Source organism: Lontra canadensis, unplaced genomic scaffold, assembly GCF_010015895.1.
Source record: "Lontra canadensis isolate GAN:19392208 unplaced genomic scaffold, GSC_riverotter_1.0 scaffold55, whole genome shotgun sequence".
In the NCBI taxonomy this organism is placed as follows: domain Eukaryota; kingdom Metazoa; phylum Chordata; class Mammalia; order Carnivora; family Mustelidae; genus Lontra; species Lontra canadensis.
This window is the reverse complement of record NW_022631049.1, coordinates 13,611,564-13,624,793: the sequence shown is the minus strand read 5'-3', so window position 1 is coordinate 13,624,793 and position 13,230 is coordinate 13,611,564. Positions and strand designations below refer to the sequence as shown.

General features: G+C 40.0%; 1 long non-coding RNA gene across 1 annotated transcript; it reads left to right on the top strand.

Annotated features, from left to right (window-relative positions):
• The first annotated feature begins 46 nt into the window (after positions 1 to 46).
• LOC116878006 lies at positions 47 to 12,962 on the top strand. Its single transcript, XR_004384756.1, has 3 exons — positions 47 to 92; positions 5,405 to 5,534; positions 12,838 to 12,962. It is a non-coding gene; the product is annotated as an uncharacterized LOC116878006 (long non-coding RNA).
• Positions 12,963 to 13,230: the final 268 nt, after the last annotated feature.

Genomic DNA, 13,230 nt, shown 5'->3' with positions numbered 1-13,230 from the left:
AACTTCTCACTTGCCTTAGTTGTCTTCCTCCTCCACGCTCCTCTCCCTGCACACCTGCCTCGGCCCCCGCCTTTCTAGGGATCAGAGCCCAGGTGAGGAGAGGCTTTATCCCACTCAGCCTTGTATTCTGGGTCATGAGCCGCAGGGCTTAAGCTACAGGAGAGGTGCCCAGGAAGCTGGCTTCTCCTGACACCGGTTTTGTGACCCTAGGTCCTCACCTGGAGCTTCTCAGTCACCTGGCTCTGGTCCCTCCAGAACTGTCGGCACACACAAAGGCATTCCACTCCATGCCTGCCATCCCTAATGTTGACATCACCATTCCCTCTCAGAAGCCCGAGTCTAAACCTTCCCTCTCAGGCCACCTTCTATTATTGTTTATCTTTGAATACTTATTTCCCGTTTTCTCAACCTCACTGTAAGGACCTTGATGGAGACCGAGTCCATATGTCTCAACCTCTCCCGCACAGTGGGTGCTCAATCAATGTTGATTATAACTGATGGTAAGTGCAGCCAGTTGTGATAGATTATTACATTGAAAGACAGAAAACACTAGGTCCTAGACTTAGTTTTACTAACCGCAGGCAAGTCACATCATCTCCTTGATCTTTTTGGTTTCCTCATCTGTAAAATGAGGTGATTATTGGACCAGATGATCTCTAAAGTGTCTTCCAGCAATGGAATTCTATGATCTTCACGGTCTCTTCCTGTTCTTTATGCCTCTCTAATTCTGTAGCTCACTTTCTGGAATCCAGTTGAATGCTGAGCCTCCACTGTGTAGTTCTTTTATATTACAAAAAAAAAAAAAAAGTTTAATCTTATAAGCACAACACCCTATCCTGTGTTGAAAATCTAGAGAAAAACAATCTCCAACCTCATGTTATCAATTCATGAACACACAGTCTACACTGTTTCTTTCACTCCTCTTGTGGAGAATCAGATCAGTGGGGCAGTTTTTCTTGCCCTGTGATCTAACCTGTTAGAGATTAAGTCATAATTCAAAACATGGCTGTCTCTAGCTTGTGCAGTGCTAAGTGAATTTGAAAGAAAGGACATTGCTTCTTGTGTGCAATACAAGGCATGGGATAGTGCTGAAGTTCACGGCTTAGAAAACAGAGCATGGGCTGGATTTTTGCTCCAGTTTGTGCCCTTGCCCAAATGATAATTTTATGTGGCGAACAACATGCCCAATTGGACACAGCAGCCCTGACGAAAGCATCTAAGATCAGAGCACTCATCTCCATTCATACTGCTTTCTGAGTACTCGCTTTTCAATTTCTTCTCCAGTCTTTCTATGACAACATGCAGAATATGAAACTTGGTTATGAGCTTTGTTTTATTTACTGCCCATAAAGCGTTTATTCTACCGTTCTTTGATATATGTGGCAGGCATCTCTGTTCTGGGTGTCAATACAAAAGGGAATTGGAGACTCGATTCCTTCTTTAGGGACATTACACTCTAGAAGGGAATACAGACAAGTACATAGATAGATCATAGTAGAGTGTGATAAGTACCATAAAGGGAATTCAAAATAAGGGATGTCATAACATTTAAAATATCTCTATTTCTTGATTGAACATATCCTACCTGTATAGCTTCTGATCCGATTATTTTAGCCAAATGTTAACCTGTTAGGACAATACAATTCCCACTAATGAATATTATCCTCTGTTAAAAAAAAATTACTCTCCACCCTGTATCAAATGAATGTTTTTATTATTTAAATGTTGTGCTTATTAGGTTATATATAACCTCTTATGGTCCTTTGGGTAAGGCCATGTTCTTTTAGGCAGCATGATCTTTCTTGAAGAAGCTCTTGATCCCCAAAGATGATGAATAAAAACTCCACAACCCAGTTGAGAATCCAGGAGAAGGGAATCCCACATTCTCTTCTGATTTCACTATCTTGGTTTAGACCTTGGCGAGGGGAGATGTCTTTCAGTATTTCTGGGAGTTGAGATTGCTTCTGCCCCTTGGAAGTGAGTTGCAACTAGTAGAACAGACCCATGTAGCTGGCCGCAGACTAACAGTGAATGAAGATACTTGAAAATATAATCTCTAATTTCATGTGACTGTATGTGTTTATTTCCTTGTATTCCTTAGCCATGTCAAGGCAAAGGCCATGAAGTTGCTCTTCTCAACTTTCTTCTCTGCTTAAAAAAAAAAAAAATCCTTTATCTGATCCTTCCTGCTACTACTCTCCTTTTGCTTTTTATTTTTAAGTTTTTAAATTTTTAAGATTTTATTTATTTATATGACAGAGAAAGACAGAGAGAGAGAGGGAACGTGAGCAAGGGAAGTGGGAGAGGGAGAAGCAGGTTTCCCACTGAGCAGGGAGCTCAATGTGGGGCTCGATGGGGGAGCTCGATCCCAGGACCCCGGGATCATGACCTGAGCCAAAGGCAGACACTTAATAACTGAGTCACCCAGGCGCCCCCTACTTTTGCTTTTTTTTTTTTTTTTTTTAAGATTTTATTTATTTATTTATTTATTTGACAGAGAGACACATAGTGAGAGAGGGAACACAAGCAGGGGGAGTGGGAGAGGGAGACGCAGGCTTCCAGCAGGGCAGGGAGCCCAATGTGGGGCTGGATCCCAGGACCCCGGGATCATGACCTGAGCCGAAGGCAGACGCTTAACGACTGAGCCACCCAGGTGCCCCCCTACTTTTGCTTTTTAAAACATCTTTTTAGGTCATAATATCCTGACAAGAGAAGGAAGCTTCCATCTATAGCAGTCCCCACTTGTTGGTATAGGAGTCAGGTGGCACTCTACATCATTATTGTATGCAATGGACAGAGCAGTATCTGAACATTCATGGTTATATGTAAAGAATGATGTTGTGTTTTCATCATTATGCAAGACCAAGCCTCCTTCCCATAAGCCAAATAAGTATGATTGATTCAGACTTCTGGCATTGTGGAACCAGGCCACTGCAATAACCAGTGGGATGTGGAACCGAACCTGAGAGAGTTCTGGTTGGTATGGGAAAGATAAAGAGGCAAAGCTAGGTGGTTTGTACTATTAAAGACTAAAGCATTTCATCTGCAGGTCCTGCCACCCTCCCTTTTCCATTAGACTTGACTGGAGCTATCTAACAACAACCATATTTCCCTCCCCATCTCTCAAAAGTTACATGGTACAATTTTATGCCACCTTTCCCTTTTCTTCTCTTTTCGAGGTTTCCTTATTGTTCATTTTAATCCATTTTCACCTGTATAAAAATATTAGGTCATTAGGCCTTATGCCATGTAGTTTATTCTAACCAATAAACCACACCCACACTTGAAATAGCTTAATCCATTGTATACAGATGGAAAATTTAGAATGGAGAAAGAGGGTGGTCATATAACCATATCCCTATTTGCTCTATCTCCTGTTTGATAAATACCTTATCCACTACATTTAAATTTTTATTGTAACTTTTATTTTTAGGATCACTACCTAGTTTCTTAAAATTAGAATGTCTTAGTCTGTTCATGCTACTATAACAAATACCAAAAGCTGGATAATTTATAAACAACAAATATTTCTCACAGTTCTAGAGGCTGGGAAGTTCAAGATCATGATGCTGGCAGATTGGTGTTTGGTGAGATCTTGCTGGCTCATAGACAGTCATCTTTTCATTGGGTTTTCATATGTCAGAGGGGCTAGGGAGCTCTGTGAGGCCTCTTTTATAAGGGCCTACCTCCTAACCCCACCGCCTTGGGGATTTTGACATATGACTTCTGGAGGGTACACAAACATTTGGACAATGGCAGAGAGTGTCTTTTTTTGGGTGAACAGATGAAAAGGAATGACAACCTAGACTAAAGCAGGGAACATTCATTGAACATACATTAGATGTTTGCTAAGTTCCAGGCACTAGCTAGGCCCTACTGTGAAGCATTCACAGTCTAGAGGTATCTTTAAATAAACCCAGAATGCCAACTTTTTAGTTCCTATGAGGAATATAATTGCAATGCCAAGAATGACCACAGGAGTCATTCTTCCCCTAAAGACAGATCAATAAAGGAAGCCAAATTACAATAAAAATGTAGCTACATGAGCAGAAATAACATAGGAATACATAATGAATAAAGTCATTCATTTCTATACATTCATTCAACAAATATTTATTGTCTACTGCTATTTTGCTAATGTTTTTTGTTTTTATATTACTTCAAATCACACTTAAAATGTAGACTTATCAAGTGCATTTACTTAAAGATTTGTAAGAGGTCTGACCTCAAAGTTGTACCTACAAAAACCCTTAAATTTTTTTTAAAATATTCTTTTTGGAAATAAAGGTCAATGGCATTGAAGGTATATACTCAAATGCAACAGATTGCAGATCAATAAAATATTGATGCATTCTTTATGCATCTTCATTAGCTTGTTTATATCTGAAAGAGAAGATTTGGCTATATCCCTGTCCTTTTGTTATAGAAAAGTGAATTAGAGTATAACCATAGCCTATTGTGAGGTCCACATTCTGTATCCACTGTAGATGCATTTGATGACTTTTGTGCTCCAGGATCTTTTCCTTTCTCACACCAGAGGTAAACCAAAAATACATATTTGTTTATTCACAAACTGTATAGTATGTAATTCATACATAGTACATATATAGTATTTAATTCATATCACCTTCAACAATAAATAATTGATCATCACAAGTTTTGCTAAGACTTGGATGTAGCATATTGCTTATGTGTAGTTTATTCTGATTTTCATATAAGAAGTAGAAAGGAAAGAAGAAAGGAGCTATGTTTCAGTGGGGATTTCCTCTAGTGCAACTCTGAGTAACTTACTGAGTTTTTAAAGGACTGAGTGATAGAATCAATTCATTGTTTTTGCAACTGCTGCTTAAGACAGTGTTTTTATCCTTTACATCATAAATCAACATTTTAAATGTCAATGATTATAGACTCACAAGCCCACAAACCACTTTCACAGCTTTTCCCATTGCCTTTGGAACCAAACTAGATAGCCATTAGGGTAATATCATTAAAAAATTAAAATGAGACTGTGGAAAAGCTAAGTTCTTCAGAAATTTAATCTTTAAGACTAAATAATCTGTATTTTAATATAAAAAATGAATAACAAGTGCCTTGCATTAACAACTCATGCTTTCTTCTTTAGTTTAGGACTTCAAACAAATTCTTAATCATCAATGAGAGCTCACAGTCCTTCATCTGATTATTCATATTGATATACTTCTCAAGTTAGAAATTATAAACCTAGATCGCTCATCTTACCATACTTTCGGGCTAGAAACTATAAATCTCTTGAAATGCTCTTGAGAGGTGCTTTGGAAATAATTTTAATGAATACATAGGACAGTGTATTAGTTTCTTAGAGCTATCATAACTATGTTTCTACAAACTGTGTGGCTTCAAATGAGAGAATTTCATTCTTTTGCAGTTTTGAATGCTGGAAGTCCAAAATTAAGGTGTCATTGAACTTGGTTCCTGCTGAAGACTTCTGAGGAAGGAACTGTTCCATGCCTCTCTCCTAGCTTCTGATGCTTGCCAGTGGTCTGCAGTGTTCTCTGGTCTGTAGCTACATTGCGCTAATCTTTGCCTCTGTCATCACATGGCATTCTTCCTTGTGTGTCTGTATGTCTGACCTCTCCTTTCCTTTTCTTTTTTTTTTTTTTTTAAGATTTTTATTTATTTATTTGACAGAGAGAGATCACAAGTAGGCAGAGAGGCAGGCAGAGAGAGAGGAAGGGAAGCAGGCCTCCTGCTGAGCAGAGAGACCGACACAGGGATCGATCCCTTCATGACCTGAGTGGAAGGCAGAGGCTTTAAACCACTGAGCCATCCAGGCACCCCTGACCTCTCCTTTTCTTATAAGGATACCAGTCATTGCATTTAGGGCCCACTTTAATCCAGTATGACCTCTTTTTTTTTTTTTTTTTTAAGTAGTCTCCACACCCCACGTGGAGCCCAATGCAGGGTATAAATTCACAACTGTGAAATGAGAACTGAACTGAGATCAAGAGGTGGATGCCTAACTGACTGAGCCACCCAGGAGCCCCCTGTATGACCTCATCTTAACAAATTATATCTACAAAGACTGTATTTCCAAGAAAGGCTACATTTTGCGGTTCCATATGAACAAGAATTGTGGGGGGACACTATTGAATTTACTATAGTGTGAATAAGCAGGCATGAGTGTTTAAACAACTTTGTCAAACATGTAAATAATGACTAGATTAATCTTTACTGGAGAACTTTTTTTTAAGATTTTATTTGAGAGAGATAGAGATACAGAGAGGGCACAATTGGAGGGGTGGGGCAGGGAGAGGGAGAAGCAGGGTCCCTGCTAAACAGGGAGCCTGACCAGGGCTCCATCCTAGGACCCCAAGATCATGGTCTGAGCTGAAGGCAGACGCTTAACCAACTGAGCCACCCAGGCACCCTGTGGTTTGATCTTTTTACGTTTTTTTAAATTATTTTACGTATTTACTTTTTTTACATATTTTACATTAAAAACACAAATCTAGGGGTGCTTGGTTGGTTGAACATCTGTCCGACTCTTTCTTTTTTTTTTTTTAAGATTTTATTTATTTATTTGACAGACAGAGATCACAGGTAGGCAGAGAGGCAAGCAGAGAGAGAGGAGGAAGCAGGCTCCCTGCTGAGCAGAGAGCCCGATGCGGGGCTCGATCCCAGGACCCTGGGATCATGACCTGAGCCTAAGGCAGAGGCTTTAATCCACTGAGCCACCCAGGCGCCCCACATCTGTCCGACTCTTAATTTTAGCACAAGCCATGATCTCAGGGGTTGGGGGATTGAGCCCCGCCGGGTTTCTTACTCAGTGGGGAGTCTGCTGGAGATTCTCTGTCTCCCTATCCCTCTGTCCCTCACCACTATGCTCATTCTCATTCACGCTCTCTCTCTCAATGAAATAAATCTTTAAAAAAGCCCTAGAAATCCACACTATGCATATACAGTAAAAATATGTGTGTACATATACATATGCATATATATTCACCTATATATCTGTAAATCACTGGTAAAAATCTGAAAGAATAAGCTATAAATCACCCACATAGTTAGTCTTGGAAGGTGGTGGGGAAATGAAGTTAGACCTTAAATTCAATATTATTTGAACTTTAAGTGATTGAGCATATATTTGTATGTTACTTGTATAATTAAATAACTTTTTTAAACAAGTAAAATCAAATGGAGAATAATATGACGTCCACCACTCCCACTGTTTTAGAGTTTCCTCTATTCCAAGTAGCCTTATCTTTAGATGACCACATCAGTCTTGTTGACTCCCCAACTTGAATAAAATTACTATTTATTGAATAAAATCATAGATACCCCACACAGGTTGCAGACAGAACTAGAATCAGCTCTCAGTCCTGTCAAAGATTAGCTATGTGTGCTTTTAGCTCAAATTCATCATCAGTTACTTGGGAATAATGACAATACTTGCCTCACTTGTGCTGAGGGTTACTTAAGAAAACATAGGATAATGTATATGAAAGTCCTTCTGGAACCTCCCACAGTCGTCACCTGGCACCTCTGGTGGCAAACACATTGTGTAACAGAACACCTTCCAGTATTTCCAAAGGTTTCCTTTTTTTTTTTTTTCCGTTCTCCGCGCCCCCCTCCCCCCGCCCCGCTTTCCTTTTATCTCTACATTTTATGAACTAGGATTAGTGGTATTCAGCATCTAAAGCACCTTATTTACTTACATTTCAGTTAGCCCTGTGATTCCTCAGTTACTTAAACTTGTTCCTCTCAGAACTCTTTCTCCACACAGAGGTCAGGAAAAGGGAACTGGACTTCTCAGTCCTTAGATGGCCTGCGATTACTTGTATCCTCTTCTCTGGAGCTGCTCCCATCCCCTTTTTGGCTCCTCTACCTTGGTGCAGCTCCAAGAGAGAGCATACACCTGAGTTTTAGGTAACACAAAGTCCTCGTTGCAACTCTGTCCCTCTCCCCTTTAGCACAGCTGGCTTTCTTAGTAACTGTGGCACAGGCTGCAGAGATAAAAACGAGAATTCAAGTACTCTTCCATGCACTTCGAAATCTTCTTCTGAGGAGTCCAGGGACCTCTGAAATTCTTCGATATCTATACATTTCTGATCTCCTTCAAAGATCATGAAAACTACGTGAACCCTTAGCACTAAATGAATTTTAAGGTAAGTGAAAGTTTCTTGGAGTTGTTTGATTTGGAGGCTTAGCAGCTTGAATCAGGGGTGAAACATGGAATTCATTACTATCATTCTTAGGGAAGAAAGGATATAAACAGAATTTTCTTTTCAGTGGCATCTTTTAGCTCCTATAAATAATGGTCAGGCAATATTTTCCTACTTGTAAGATTGATATGACCTCTCTCTCAAGGCATAACAGTTGTTAGGGGTAACTGACAAAAGGTCAACTGAAATGAACACATATGTATCGCATGCCTATTAAGTATGAGCCAAGCACAGCATTAGGGAGAGAACTCACAGCCCAGTGGGAAAATGGACAAATAGGCAGGTGCAAAGTTCAAAGGAGCCCTGAGAAAGACCTTGAAGGGTGGTGTTGCAATGCTCAGAGGGTTGCCCAACCCATCTGTGAAGGGAAAGATGGAGACAGTCACAGAAGCTTTCCAGAAAAAGAGATGCCTAAAGCAGGATCTGAAAAGGCAAATAAAAGGTAGCTGAAAAGGTGAGTGTAGGTGGGCTGCAGAGGAATATTCCAGGCAGAAAGAATCATGTACACACTGACCTAGGATTTGAAGAACTGTGTAGAAGACAGAGAGTGGGGCAGGAGAGATAAGCACATACAGATTATTGGAAAAGCCAAATAATATAAAACCATAATCATGTAGATAATGCAGATGTCTAACTTATTTTGAAAAAAAACAAAAAGAAGTTATCTGATGGAAGCTTCTTTGAGAGGAACACAATCCATCATATTTGAAAAGCAGGCTTAAGTCCCTGGAATGATTGGAGAGAAGACCTTCCTTAAATCAACCCAAGTATAAGCACTTTGATAGCTCCTGCTTCATCTGGCACAGGGCCTTGCACATAACTGCCACTCAGTCTATACTGCTGAAACCAGGTACTTCTAAGCGTTTGTTTCATCCCATGGTCTTTACTGATATTGTCATCATTCTCACATGGGCCCACCAGGGGCCCATCCTCGTAAGTCACTGTTCGGATTTTGGTAGGAAAGACATTGCGAAGCTCAACCTACTTTAAAATAGTTTCTCAATAGGCATGCCATGGTGGATCTTTCCTTCCAAATGGGATCTCATGTACACCCATAATCAGAGTTACATAATGAAGGTAGAGGCATTATCTTCATACATGTATCCTTAAAATGTGTGCAATCAGTATGGCCAGACTTTTCATTAAGTGTAAAATGGGGTCATAAGTTTTTAATGGCCAGATTATCACTTGAGTCCCCACTGACCTGATCGCTAGTCAAATATTTCCGAATATTTCTTGTTGTTCCCCAAAGATGGCTTATATCAGCTTATGGTCTCTTCTGTGTACTACAATAATCATCCTATCCACCATAACCCTTTTCTCTTGCTCTGACAACACTGTGTCCACCCATACACCCTTCCTAGCCTCCAAATAGCTTGAAGGAACCTTGCTGTTCTCTCGCAAATGCAGCTGTCTCCTCCTAGTATTGGTGGAAGCCTTGCCAAGGTGCTGTGTTCTTACTCTCCCTAAGCCTCCACCATCCGGGTGCCTGCCAGAGCAGTTCCAGGCTGAGCTGGGAGGAGAAGGGATCAGCCCTCTTTCCAGCTCTGGGCCATACTTTGCACCTGGAACCCAAAGTACTACAGTTCTGCCCGAAATCATAAAGCTTCCCCCTTCAAACTTTCCCTTCAATTTCAGAATAATATGTGATCATCTAGCATCTGTGGTCAAGTTAACATACTAACAAGGTCAAGCACCTTATAGATTTTCCCAAGAACAATTACTAGTCTCTTCCAAAGGTGAAGAAAGTAGTCTCCACTCCTGGGTGCAAATGAACCAGCAACTCTTTTTTTTTTTTTTTTAAGATTTTATTTATTTATTTGACAGAGAGAAATAGAGAGATCACAAATAGACAGAGAGGCAGTCAGAGAGGGGAGTGGGGAGCAGGCTCCCTGCTGAGCAGAGAGCCTGATGTGGGGCTTGATCCCAGAACCCTGAGATCATGACCCGAGCCGAAGGCAGAAGCTTAACCCACTGAGCCACCCATGCACCCCAAACTAGCAACTCTTAAATGACAACTTCCTCACTTAGGTTTCAAAAGTCTTAAGTCCTTGGTCTAGTGAAGGCACCCTGGGCACAAAGGAAGTTCTGCCACCCAGAAGGAAAAAGACAGCTTTTTTTTTTTTTAATTAACCCAATAATTCTCAGTAGTTTATCAGATTGGTTAAGGCACAAAGGGTCAGAACCCTTAAGACTGGCCAATGTCAATGTATGAAATATCTGGAGCCAGAAAACTCTGGGTAGTTCTATATGAATCTAATAGAAAACAGCAAGGGCAGAGGGTGAGAAGGAAAGTATCCAGAAAGAAATTGTAGACATGAATTCCCAGGAAGACAAACTCTGGCCCTACCAGTTAAGCTGTTTTGTGTTTTGACTTTCTAAATTCACCCATAAGTTCATATCAACTACCCTGAAAAAGATGTCATAAAACATTCCTGATATAAGATTACAAACCTTAATTGGTAGAGAGTTCCTAGTTATATATTGGAAAAACTAATAAACCTCCATCAAAAGTTATAAATAGAAAATTGCCAAATGAGGAAATGAAAACTTAAAAAATAGCTAAAAGAATGGGATTAAAGGTCCATCTGGAATATTAACAATAACAACAAATATAGAAAGTAAAGCTATAATCGCATGCCACTTTGTGCGAAGCAAAATTTGTGCCAGATCACAGAGGACCCTGAATGCCATGTTCACGAGTCTAGAGTCTATTCTGTATATGATAAGAAGACATGGATAGATTTCTATCAGGAGAATAACATTCTCTCAGCCGCCTCTCTTTTTAAAAGGGAAGATTAGTTAATCAATTGGGTATAGGATGGATTAAAGAAGATCATGGTGCCTTCCATTATAGTAAAGATGAGGGAACAGTTCCAGAAATGGCCTATACAGTCATGTCGCTAGATATCTAGCTTTGGAAAAACCCACAAGAAGGGACTGAATAATGCATTGACTTCCTCCATCCGTTATACTGTCTCTCAGTAGACCTAGTAGCCTGATAAGTGATGCTAATGTACCATGAGACTCTGTATAAATTGATAACACATAAGAACAGCCCAGAACTCATTTTTCAAATTGGACAGAAGTGTCCTTATAAAGAAATTTTGTCTTTCCACAAAAATCAGGAAGCATCAGTATCAAGAATTGGGGGATTTCCATTTTCAGAAAGTGTTTTTTTTTTTTTCTTCTCAATGTCCATGACACATGAACAATTTCTCAGCTTCCTTAAATGGCTATGCCATTCATTTTTAATGGTCCTCCTTAATTGCAAAGATATCCTGTGGTAATGAGGCTTCCTTAAGTTTGGCTTTACCCCAAGGACAAAGAGTTTTCTGATACATATTGAAAAAAAATATTGCAACCTTCTTAGAAGATGCCCTATGTGAACATAAACATTGTTTCCTTCTTTCAAAGAAGTTTAATTGGCAATAACATCGAGCAAAAACCATTTTTTTTTCCTGCCCAGATTTCTTCTGTTTATTTCCTGTGTGTTAAGCCTGTCCCGTAGAGCTCACCAAAACCATGGTGATGCAATGATGGTTTACCCTTTCCCCAAATGAGGTCTGCTATCATCCAGCCATCAGCTGACTATAGTCTAATATAGTGACTATAGAACTAATGAATTGTTTTTTAAATTATTATTATTATTTATTACTATTATAAGCCTTTTCCAGAACTTTCCCAGGTAGAGCTCTATGGGTGGAAAAATAGAATCTCTGGGTATCATTACTTTCTCTCCCTCTCTTTTTTAAAGATTTATTTATTTATTTGAGACAGAGAGATAGAGAGCATGAGTGGGAGAGACAGAGGGAGAGTGAGAGAAAGAATCCTAAGCAGACTTCCTGCTGAGTGCGAGCCTGATACAGGGTTCAATCCCACAACCCTGAGATTATGACCTGAGTTGAAATCAAGAGTCAGATGATTAACCAGCTGAAACACCAGGCACCTCCTCTTTCTTTTTGTAGGTGGGTGCAGTAGGTCCTGTTGATCTCAGCTGTCCTTAACTGCATCCTTCATAGTAACGGAAGGGAAAAAAGTTGGTGCTATTGACAGAAATCAGGGAGAGCAGGTGTGTTTCAAGATATGTAGTGAATAGCAGCATATGGGGGTGCAGGAGCAGAGTAAGTATGGTCTAGGAAATTAGGACACCTGGATTCTAGACTCAGGCTTGTCACCAACTAGACATTTGACCTCTGGCAAAAATTTATCTGCAGAGGGTCTGGCTTTTTTATTTTCATTTGTAGTATGAGGAAATTGAGCTACAGTTGTTTCTAGTTATGACCTCTTATGACTATTTTTCCTACTCTTAAATTCAGCACCAGTGACTATGTATGTAAGACTTTTGGCCTTTTTGCCAAATGCGGGCACCTGGCATGCCATTATTAGCACCAGCAAAATGTGAGCAATGGAATTGATATGTCATGTGAACCTAGAGCAAAGTAAAGCCATTGAGTTAAGTGGAGGTGCCCTAGGAGTAGGGGTTACATTGGGCATGGCTTAGAGACTACTAACATGATCTTATGCGTTACCTCTCTATACTTCTCTCATTTTTTCATTCCCGTCCCCTCTTATTTTTCTGTTTTATCTTGTTTTATATTGTTCTCCCAACCATGACCCTTTCTTTCCTTTACAGTGTTCAGGTTTCAGTGTTCTTGGAAAGGAATTTTCAGAATTCTGGGTCTGAAAGAAATGTCTTATTGCAACTCCTGCTAACCGAAATGTAATCCTAACCAACCTCATGTGTCAGATCACACTGTGAGAAGCCTCTGAAATAGGAGTGTGGGTGGCGCTCTCTTCGCAAGAATTCCTGGCACTGGAGTTCCAGGGAGAGGACCCTTATGCAAGTAATTCAAGTACAAATGCCGCATGACTACATGCCTTGAGGCAGAGGCTCTCCATTTTCTTCTGTCCCTGTCCACCTTGTGCCCTATTTTCCTGTTTCTTAAAACTGTTTTTCTCTCAGTACACTGATCATGGTGAGCACTGAGTAATATGTGGAAGTGCTGAATCACTCACTTCTACACCT